This window comes from Puntigrus tetrazona, chromosome 24 (genome assembly GCF_018831695.1).
Source record: "Puntigrus tetrazona isolate hp1 chromosome 24, ASM1883169v1, whole genome shotgun sequence".
Classification (NCBI taxonomy): domain Eukaryota; kingdom Metazoa; phylum Chordata; class Actinopteri; order Cypriniformes; family Cyprinidae; genus Puntigrus; species Puntigrus tetrazona.
This window is the reverse complement of record NC_056722.1, coordinates 12,777,253-12,788,159: the sequence shown is the minus strand read 5'-3', so window position 1 is coordinate 12,788,159 and position 10,907 is coordinate 12,777,253. Positions and strand designations below refer to the sequence as shown.

Genomic DNA, 10,907 nt, shown 5'->3' with positions numbered 1-10,907 from the left:
TTTTATAAGCAGTAATAAAGGATATATATATATATATATATATATATATATATATATATATATATATATATATATATATATAATGCATTAACTAACCTTAACTAATATCACTTTATAGTAAAATGCTACAAAATTGCCATAATTAATGTTTTTTCCCCTGTGGTATTAAATGTTGTTAGTTTGTTTGTCATCGCGATCGTGTGATAATTACAACACTAATAATGCAAATGATATCGAGTGTAATATCAGTAAGAAGGTATTTAAATGTATGTTTTTGTCCACATTAAAATCGAACGGGGTTCAAAACAACACTGAACAAACGCACGCTTCAACATTTTCAAAGTAGGCCTTTCTTATTTTGTGCGGCCCAGGTAAAACAAAGTCACACCGTCGCTGACAAACAGGTGAGTAAGTGTGTAAACCATCCCTTTAACACCTCGGGTTGGCACTGCACAAAGGATGTTTACAGTCCGTCCTGTTGCTTTTGCAGCAGACCACATCTAGCTGCGGAGAGCGCCAGATGCGGGATGTTACTCTGCAGCCTCGGTCACCCTCCATTTCAACAAAGGTTTTATTTTTTGCCTTCCCAACTCCCAGGAATCGAAAAAGGTAAGTTTTGATAGTGTCCATAAATGAATTTACAAGCGTTCTTCCAAGCTTTATTTGGCGAGCTTTACGTAAAGCCTAAAGCTCCATTATAACGAACAGCTGGCTTTTTGTCATGTAGCACGGAAAGTGGGGACAGCGTTTAAGAGGGAGGCCGAGGACAGCAGAGGCCAGTCTGAACCTAGCCACCTCAGATGAGAGGAAGGAGGCGCAGGGAGAAGGGGAGGAGGGACGCTTGTCGAATGAACAGATTTGTTGTGGGTTCCTGAGACAGAGGGAACGGCGAAAAGAGAGAGAGAGAGAGAGAGACGAAGGGAAAAAGCACACAAAGAATTGAAAAATGCTATCTGCGATGGTTCCCGGGAGACATGAAAGAAAACGAGCGGGAGCCAACTTTTCATCAGCAGGTTGTTGGTCTGCCATGTGTAGCTGCAAGCCAAAAACAAACTGGATCTTTCTTCTGATCCGTCGTCAGCCACAAACTCACCTGATGTTTAGCTGGAAGAGTTTGAGGACATGTTTAAAATAAATATATAAAAGTTGCTGAAACCTCACGTATACCTCACATGCACTGTAATTAATCACCTGTTCTCCCCATTCCAAGTAAAAAGTCGCATGTCATAAGAAAATGCCATTTTGCATTATTGTGAGAATTAATTGAGACTGATTTTCTCGCGACAAATATGGGTTGCGCTAAAATTAAAAAAAAAAAAAAAGTCCAATTGTTTTGGATGCAAACAAGTGCACAAAGAATCTTGTTATTCACACAGGTGGGGTATTTTTCCTGCAGCTGTATTTTTGGGTTGGAGGAGTCTCTTGTTTAAGGACATGAAACATTAATTTCCACTCGTGCTGGACTTTGTATGGATTTTACAAAAGTGCACTATTAGTCATTTTGACCTGAGAGCTTAAATCAAAACAGGGCTGTATTGTACAAGTGTAATGAGGCATATGAAGCAGTGAGGCAAGTGAAAAATCAGAACAGAAATATAGTCAATAGAACCTCTGATTAATAATGAGTTATAGTTAAATATAATGGAATAGAATTATTTCAATGTGAATCCCTGCTGACAACTAATTTAACTAATTGTTGAATCTTGAATCAGAATTTGATTCAATCCTTCTGCCTATATAAGTTATATATATATATATATACACACACGAAACCACATAAAGACAAGAAATATATCGAACATATATTTTTAAATATTTCTTCAATATATTTCTATTAGATTAGGTTACACTTTTTAACTATTAACTATGACTTCTACCTCAATAAATTCTTAATTTGCTGCTTATTAATAGCTCGTCAGTCATAAAATTTAGGTATTGGGTAGGATTAGAGATGTAGGATAAGGTCTTGTCGAATAAGGCATTAATATGTGCTTACTTAGCATTAATAAATAGCTAATATTCCAGTAAGATGCATGCTAATAAGCAGCTAATAGATGTAACTGTTGAATAAATGTACTTCAGAGGAAAAAAATATACATTTAATGGCATCTTTTTTCTATGTATTTTCTTTGCATACCATAATGACGGCTGTGCCAGTGTATTAACAAGAAAAAACTGAGATCATGCATAAGTATTCAAACCCTTTTCTCAGTACTTATTTGAAGCAGCTTTAGATAGTGCCTTAAAGCCTTACGCGCGCTTTGGGGCGTAATGTGACAAGCTTTAAACGTTTTTGGCAGGCCAGTAATGATGTTTGTCTGAGGTGGGAATCAAGCCTCCGGGTCAGAAGCAGTTAAAAACACCCTTTTGTTTGCCGCAGTTTGAGGAAATCAGATGGCACGTTTGGCGACTTTCCCCATCAGTTTCATCGAATTGATGTCGTTTGAGAGGAAGTGCACTATTACATTTCGATTAAAGATTATTAAAACTAACAATTTGTTATTTAAAACAGTATAAATCAATATAAAAACCAATGAACTGTGCACAATAAGACTAAAAAAGGTCATAAATGGTCGGTTTTTGCTGCCTGACGTAGCCTGCCCATTCAGTATTGCTGTACACCCACTTCATCCTTCCTGTGAAACCCTACCTTTTTAATGTTTTGGCATATTTTCTGGACAGCTACCGCATACCATAAGGTTTAGAAACGGGTACTATGACCTGCTATTCTTTGTACGCCATTGGCAGGAATCTGCCTCTTCTCACAGCTGGAAGTCTGTAGAAGAACAGCTGTGTCTGTCCAATAGATCAAAACATTTATGGCATCATATTTCCCTGTGAAATCTGCATACTTCTCCCAAATCTGCTGAATTTGGTAGCGGTGAGAGTCTGTCTGCCTGCTCGCCCCACCCTCTCCCAAGAGTGCCCTGGGGGGCGGAGCCTGTAACTTTCACAGAGTTCATCGGTTTCATTCGCTCCATCGCAGACCCGAGGGCCCCTCTCGGAACATCACATACATATTGTTTATGTAGACGGGTATCGGCTGGGCCAAAGTCAACGTTTTCTTATCAAGCTATAATTGTAACCAGTTTTCATATCAAGGAAGTGGTCTTAAAATTACAATGCTTAAGTGAAACTGTAAACGGAGCATCAAAAGAGCAGAGAGTTTCTCAGAACATCCCATAATTACTATCAGCTCTGTCTGTTTCTGTGTAAAAAAGAGAGAGAGAGAGAGAGAGAGAGAGAGAGAGAGAGAGAGAGAGAGAGAGAGAGAGAGAGAGAGAGAGAAAAGAAAAACAAGAGAAGGAGACGGGTGGACAGAGAAAGAAGGAGGGTATACGGGACTGATTAGGATTTCTGATTAACACGTTTGAAGAAAGACAAACTGTGAAGCAAAATGGTTTTCAGCTTTATTCAACAATGCAAAATATGTAGCAAGCAGTCTGATTAAAAAGTATAAATACAACATTAATTTAAATAGTCAGCAAGGGTGGTGGCATTGTTTATACTTCTATATTTTACACAATTATTATTATTATTATTAGGTTCTGGTTGTTTTTGTTCAAAATCGCTTCAACCCTTGACCTACACTGATGAATTATTTGAAAGCTTGCAAAAGTTTGAGTCGGTTTGCATTTATTTGATTTGAAAAAAAAAAAAAAAAAAAGACTACTGAGAAATAATACTTAAGTCTATTTAAAAAAAACAACAACAACTTATATTTCTTCAATATCTCAGAAACCATTATAATGTGCATTTCTTGTTGTTATTACCAGTTTATAAAAAAAACTGCTTAATGTTTTTGTGTATATTTTTCTTAGGATTGTTTTATAAATAGAAAGTTAAATAATAATAAAAAAAAATACTAATAATAAAAAATTTAAATTAAAATCTGCTACACCATAATTGAATTTACTGTCAATTTAATTCACCCTTGCTGAACAAAAACAAAATGCTAATAAACCCCAAACTCTTAAACAGTGTTGCAGCTTTGCAATGAGGCACAAAATTACATGTTTAAATAACAAATTTTATATATAAAAAAATCTGTATAAAAAGGCTATGTACAGCTTATTTTAAAATGATAAATAAAGTGTTACTGAAATACAGTTGCCATTTATGTACTGTATATGTGTTAACAATAGGTGCAAATACACACATTTAACATTATGCTCATTAAATCTAGCACCATAACTTGTATAGTACATTGCAGAAAAAAACAAAACAGAGGTCTGCAAAGACATTAACACAGTTAGAGATGCAGTCTATGACCAAAAAAAAAAAAAAAAAAAAAAAAAAAAAACACCAACTAATTGTACAGAATAGAATTTAACAAATTTTTGATTTTTTTTTCCTCAATAAATGAAATCATGTTGACCACGCTGAATCTATGGGGCTAAGGGATAAATAGCGCTTTATATCCCCTCCTCCATGTCCAGATTACTGCAGAGTACTGCCTGGTAGATTTCTAAGTGCTTGTGTGATGCAGTTCAAAGAGTGAAATCTACACAAAGCAATACGATGCAATAATGTGCCACTGTTATGCATGCACTGTAGAGACTATACTGCTGAAATCATAAAATGTACAAAATGATAAAAATCACCATTAATGACAGCTTTCTAAATAAAAACACACACAAAAAAAAAACAAACAAACAGTAAAACATTTTAAGGTGCGCTTACACATCAAACATGTTTCAATGTTAATCCGCCTCAACATTTCATGAGGGTACAGCATGATTAGCCATCTCACTAAATGCTCTTTCTGGGGTTGCAAAATGCTGAGTTTTTTCCAAATTATTTCTAAATCAACATTCCATGATCTCTAAGCCCCAAGAACACGTTTGTAGGCTTTAAGCATGTGGAAACCTTCCAAAAAAAGGAAGACCCAAAGCAAGAAAGCGAGTGTATTCAATCCTGCTTAACATTTGAACTGAAGCACCAAAAGTCAACCTCCAGGGTTAATAGATATGACATCACACAAAACAGAACAGAACGAACCAAAGTAAATTAAAATCACATTGATTTAAATGCATAGCTCACTCAAAAAGAAAATTGTCATTATTTAAGAGATATTTTGTATGTTGTTCCAAACATGCATGAACATACCGTTCCTATTGACTTCCATTGTATTTTTGTCCATGCAATGGAAGTCAATAGAAAACTCAAACCATGGTTACCAGCATTTTTCAAAATATCTTGTTTTGGGTTCTGCAGAATAAAATAAGTCATGCAAGTTTGGAAGACGAGTAAATGACAGACTTTCTTCTGTGGGACACAAAAGATGATATACAGAAGAAGGTTTTAGCGGTTTCTGTGTGTAACACTAAAGAAAATGGTTTCCACAACTTTTAAACTCCAAAAAGGACAAAAGGAAATGTGAAATTATTCCATACAACTTTTCTGACTTTTTATAAAAATGTACATAAAACCAGCAGAAGAGTTCTACAAAATATCTTTTGTCTTCCACAGAAGAAAGAAAGCCATGAGTTCAGAATGCCTAAAAATCACAGAATTTTCATTTTTGGGTGAACTAGCCCTTTAAGACCATTAATACAATCTGGCACTACAGACAATTTGCAACGTTAGAATTGCCAACAAAGCCTATTGGAAGTTTTGGCAATTGCGCCTTGTGTTCTCGGAGTACAGTTAAGCTCCGTTCACACCAAGAACGATAAAGATATTAGCATCCATACCAGTGAACAATATTATCTATTTCGTCTGCCATTTTAAACTCTTGACTCATTATAGCAGGATGGATTCTGATTGGGTGTCGATATTTGTATGGTTCATCAACATTCTGCGCTGATTCCAATTATATTGTTTCTCTATCTTTATAGTTATAGCTGTGGTGTGTGGAAAAAAAAAAAAATTATATATATTTAATTATCTTTTTAGTTATCGTCCTTGGTGTGAACGGGCCTTTACAGTTGAATACTGCAAGCACCAATCATGTCTCGACAGATCACAGTAGAGTCCCTCTCAGGAAATAAACCATTGGGTTTATACACAAAACAACATAATACAAGGAAAATATAAACATTGAAAAATAAGTTATTTACATATCTTAAAAATACTGCCTTGCATCCTATGGTCCTATATGGCCCATATTATATATATTTAATAAAAATGCAGGAATGTTGTGCAAATTCCCATGAGGGACAGTGTCTCTGTGATGGGGCATGTGCATTCTGTCTGTCTGTGTTTATTTAAACCAGTGCAGGTAATTTGAGTTCACAGCAGGAAAGCACATGTTGTTACTGCATGATCCTCCGTAGCTCGGAGGGCACATGGAGCAAGGAACACCTACTTTATATGGGGCCTCACCAATCCAGTTCCCCCTGTAAACAACAATAGCAACAACTGTCAATGACAGTCCAATGGACAAAATGAACCATACAAGTGCGCTGTATGCGTCTGCTAGTTACTACCTTTGACATAAAAAAAAGCAATTACTAGACTTCACATTTCGAACTGTGTTTCTATATTGAGAAGACAAGCTTTAAATCAATCTAAATCTACTTTAACTAGCTAGCTCTTAACTAGGGTTTATAAATAGCTTGCTCTGCAGTGGCCCAAGAACTTTCTCAAGTGCGCCGCCTTAAAAGACCGAAAAAAGGAGGTCACAAGTCAGTCACAAGTCACCAGCCACACAAGATTATGGTTCTTTGATTCTGGAATTAGAGGCAGAATTCTGCTAAAATTCCACATGCAGCAGGAATGCAAGAGGTCGTCTAGGTCTTTGAACCAGAAGGCCCCATGGATGCCCACGTCAAAAATGTTTTTAACAGAGACGTGTCAGGTTGCTAGCTTAGCCTAATTATGTTACTGAAGAGTTTCACTCTTTGCTTTAAAGCACAAGAAATTGTGTACTTACTTTGGAGAATAGTTGCACACCAAATAAGTTGCCCTCTTCCATACTGAGCCCCAAACATTCATATTATGGCATGTGTTGATGGCACATCCTACTTTATTTGAGGTTGCCCACACCATCTGGTAAAAACAAAAAGTGAGCAACGGTCAAATGTGAATGCTATGGTACTCGAAAAAAAAAACCCTACACAAATAAATAATAAAATGCATATAAAACCGACTCAAAACTTTGGAATGGTTCTGCACCTGAAGAAATTAATTACACGGACGTCATCGTAATCAACTCACTTGTGTATAATGAGTGCACATAGGCCCGTAGCACTTCAGGGACATCTGGGATTGCAGTCTCGAGGATAGGGGAAATGAATAGTCCTTCACTTCATCATGCCAGGGCTTCACCAGCTGCAAAATGGACCTGTATCTGTAAACAATCCAAACATAGCATCAAATCTCATTATGGTGTGATGAAATGCTTTCCTTGTTCTTTCAGGCACAAATGTCCATAGTAGAGAATCAGAGGAAAACATCACTGATCATAAACAGGGGAATGATGGTGAAGATGCATACCTTCCTGTTCGGACGGAAAGGTTCTGACCCAGAAATCTAAGTAGACTGCGAGGCCATGCTCCCAAATACAAGTGGGCGCCCACTGTTCTGCAGTCTTTGCAAGAGTGTCATCCCAGACCTAAACACGGAATACACTTATCAGTCCACTTAAATGGAATTAACTGCAGAATGTATTCTTGATTTTAATGCAAATAAATTAAATTATATCAATAGGAAGATCGAAAAGCCAAGTTTCCCCAAACAATAACACCGATGGATATGCATTAGCAAGAAATGCATTTAATGCTGGAAAATTGTGTTGCATTCACCACAGTAGATCAGTCAATAAGCTTTACCCCTTTAATCTTGGTCAAATTGGAGAACTCTTCAAGAAAATCTAACATTTGGCTCAACTGAAACATATCAGATACAGCATTTCCCATGACTGTGCACTTTTGGAAGAATTTTAGTGCTTATCTGTAGCCTTAGCACACTGATCTATGCTGCAGAGGATCTACTTTGGTGGTCCAAGCCAATTAAATCTGCTCAACAGCTGCTGGTGCCAAATGGACACAGAGAAGTATGTCATTTCTGCATCCTGTGATGAGCGCCGTTACATGTGCAACACTCACGTGTCCACCTACAACAGCAGCAATGCGCTTTCCAGGCAAAGTGCCAGGTAATTATACAATTAAATAAATAAAACAACTGAACCTGGTGAACTGCTGTGAGGGTGTAGAGCAAAAGTTCAAGCAAGCAGATTTTTTTTTCTAAAGTCCAAACTGTTCCTGATTGTATCATAGGCTACTTATTTGAAAAATGGTAATTACTGTAAAGTGACTTACCATATATTCCATGTTTGAGGCTGGGGGGAAAACTTTCCCTCTGACTTTATTATGGTAATCAAGTATCGCAAGCATATCGTTCTGGGAAATATAACGTTTCCGTCTGGTCTTGGGAAGGTTTGCGGCCTCACTGAGATATTTTGGAGGCGCAGAGCCAATATCAGTGAAATTGGTTGCTGGAAGAGATGAAGAGACAGTGGGACTGAAGGCTGCCAGTGCACTTGCTCCACAGGATATACACAAGAGCAGAATGTCGATAGCCAAGCGGCTTTTATTCATGATTGATGGCTGGGATGTGGCGAGGTTTTTATTCCTTTTGCACAATCTGCAAGTGAAACAAATGATTCCCATTCATTAGAGAACGCAATAAACTTTATTACGTCACGTGACCCCCTCCTCTACCACAGAGCCAACACTATAAACCATTATTTTAGCATTATTGCATCTTTGCTTTCCATTTCTTTTCAGATTAATTTAGACATTTTTTACTAAGTTTCCAGAATTATTTTATTTTTCATAATCAGTAATTCAATTCATAAGGACCGTAAAAGTGAAAAATGACCGTAAAAACTTATAAAATGCAAGTTTTAACTGCAATTTAACTTTCTTCCACATTACTGTCAACCCTAACCACCAGTGTCATAAACTTGTATTGCTTTTTGCAAAAGGATTTAGCACGCTTTTGACATTTACATAAACGGTTTTCCTTAAAATAAACATTGTGAAATTACACCAGACATGCAATAGTCATCTCAACTCACATTTCCCTTTACAATCCACACATCAGTTTACCAACTATAAAAGGCCGCTCGTGCACAAAAATATCCCTACCTTCTCAAGAGATGCTAGAGCAGCCTGTGGATATAAACACGTCTCCTTATTGCCAGAGTCTGTCTGTCTGTCTGTCTGTCTGTCTGTCTGTCCAGCAGCAGCTTCGCTGACTCTCCGTGAACTCGAGAGCTCTTTCTCTCTCCTCTCCCTGCTGAGAAGCGCTGCGGGTTTATATACGGCTGAGGTACCGGTTCAGGAAGTGTTCCGGCTTTGAAGGTGCGCGGGGTTCCGCCCCATCCGTCACCTGAAGCGTGACATCATCTGAGACGTAATACTGCGTTTCTTTTATCCATTTCCTGGCAGATCCGAGCAGGCTTAATCAAAACATCTGCTTTTAGTTTGCACAGCTGGCTTGAGTAGAAAAGAAAACATAAGATAAGCAAGTGAATAATCCCGTGACCCCGAAATGCAGTTTAGCCCATTGCGATGGATAATAAAGAGTCTCCAAATTAACAAATATATGAGTATTAATAAACCAGGGAGTGTTGTAACTAATTTTATTTAAATGCCTGTAACTGTTTTTAGTACAGGATGTCTCAGGTATTAATATAATGGTCCGCTATTTATTTTCTTAAAATTAAAGCCTTTTAGAAATCTACAACTTATCATAAATTATTAGTATAAAAAGCACAGAAGTGTTACCACTTTTGCAAACTGGTGGAGAAACTGTACTGTTTTATTACAAAAGTCTGGGCAAAACTGTAGAAAGCAAGAAAAAAAAAACTGTTGGCCGCTTTTGTGCGATGAATTAGGATTTTATTAAGACATAGTTTCACAAACCTACTGGAATAGGAGGCAGTGCGTGATATACAACACTTTAATAAACAAAAGAGTCCTTTTAATTTTAGGCACATTTATTGCCGGTTACTTATTCACACCACAAAAAAACTGTTCCAAACAAGCAAAAGCAAAGCAACTGCAAATCACTATTCTGGATGGATTTAGTGCTGAGCGAGCTATTTAATGATTTCATGATTATTTGTCTCAGTTTTGCATTATTCAGTGTTTTCTAACAAATAGTTTTAGTGAATTATTCAGTAATTCATAAAGATCAATTGTTTCATGACTACATGATTCCGTGTGTTTTTGAACTAATTGCTTGAGTGGATTATTCAATGATTCATTTTCATCATTAGTTTTATTTTTGCACGGTTCAGTGTTTTTGAACAAATCCTTCTTGTTAGAATTTTTATTTTTTTTAAAAAAATCAAATAAGTAAACAGGCTTGTTAGAGATGAGCAAACTAATCACCTTGAGATGCATGCAGGTTAGAAATCTGTTCGAATGTGTTGTACGACTTGTTCTGCTTTGATGCGGACATATGTAAAAAAGTCTCTAAGGTTAGGTTTAGGTGTAGAGAAAAGACAAAATATGTTGACTCAGGAACATATAAAACTCTCAGAACCTGCGTTGCACTACGGGCATCTCAAGTTTGAGCCCTGGCTCACGAACCTTTCCCAATCCCATACCCCTCTCTCTCTCTCTCTCTCTCTCTCTCTCTCTCACTTCCTGTCCACCTGTCTCAAAAAAGCCATAAAGAATGCCCCCAGAAATTAATTTTTTAAAATATAAGAATCACTAAAAAAGGTCGCCGCATATTGGTGTACCCCAGTATTCAGCCAATTAGATTTGAGGACTGTCAGGTATGGAAGCCCTTTCTGCCACTCAATAAAAAAAACGTTATTGCACATTTTTATCTTGCAATTCTGATTTTTTTTCTCAGAATTATGAGATGTAAAGTCGCAACTTTGAGTTATAAAGTCAGAATTGTGAGATGTAAAGTGGCAATTATGTGAATAAACGCACTTTATA

General features: G+C 36.9%; 1 pseudogene; it reads right to left on the bottom strand.

The window, feature by feature from the left end:
• Window positions 1-5,144: 5,144 nt before the first annotated feature.
• Window positions 5,145-9,227, bottom strand: LOC122329578 (annotated as a pseudogene).
• Between the last annotated feature and the right edge of the window lie 1,680 nt (window positions 9,228-10,907).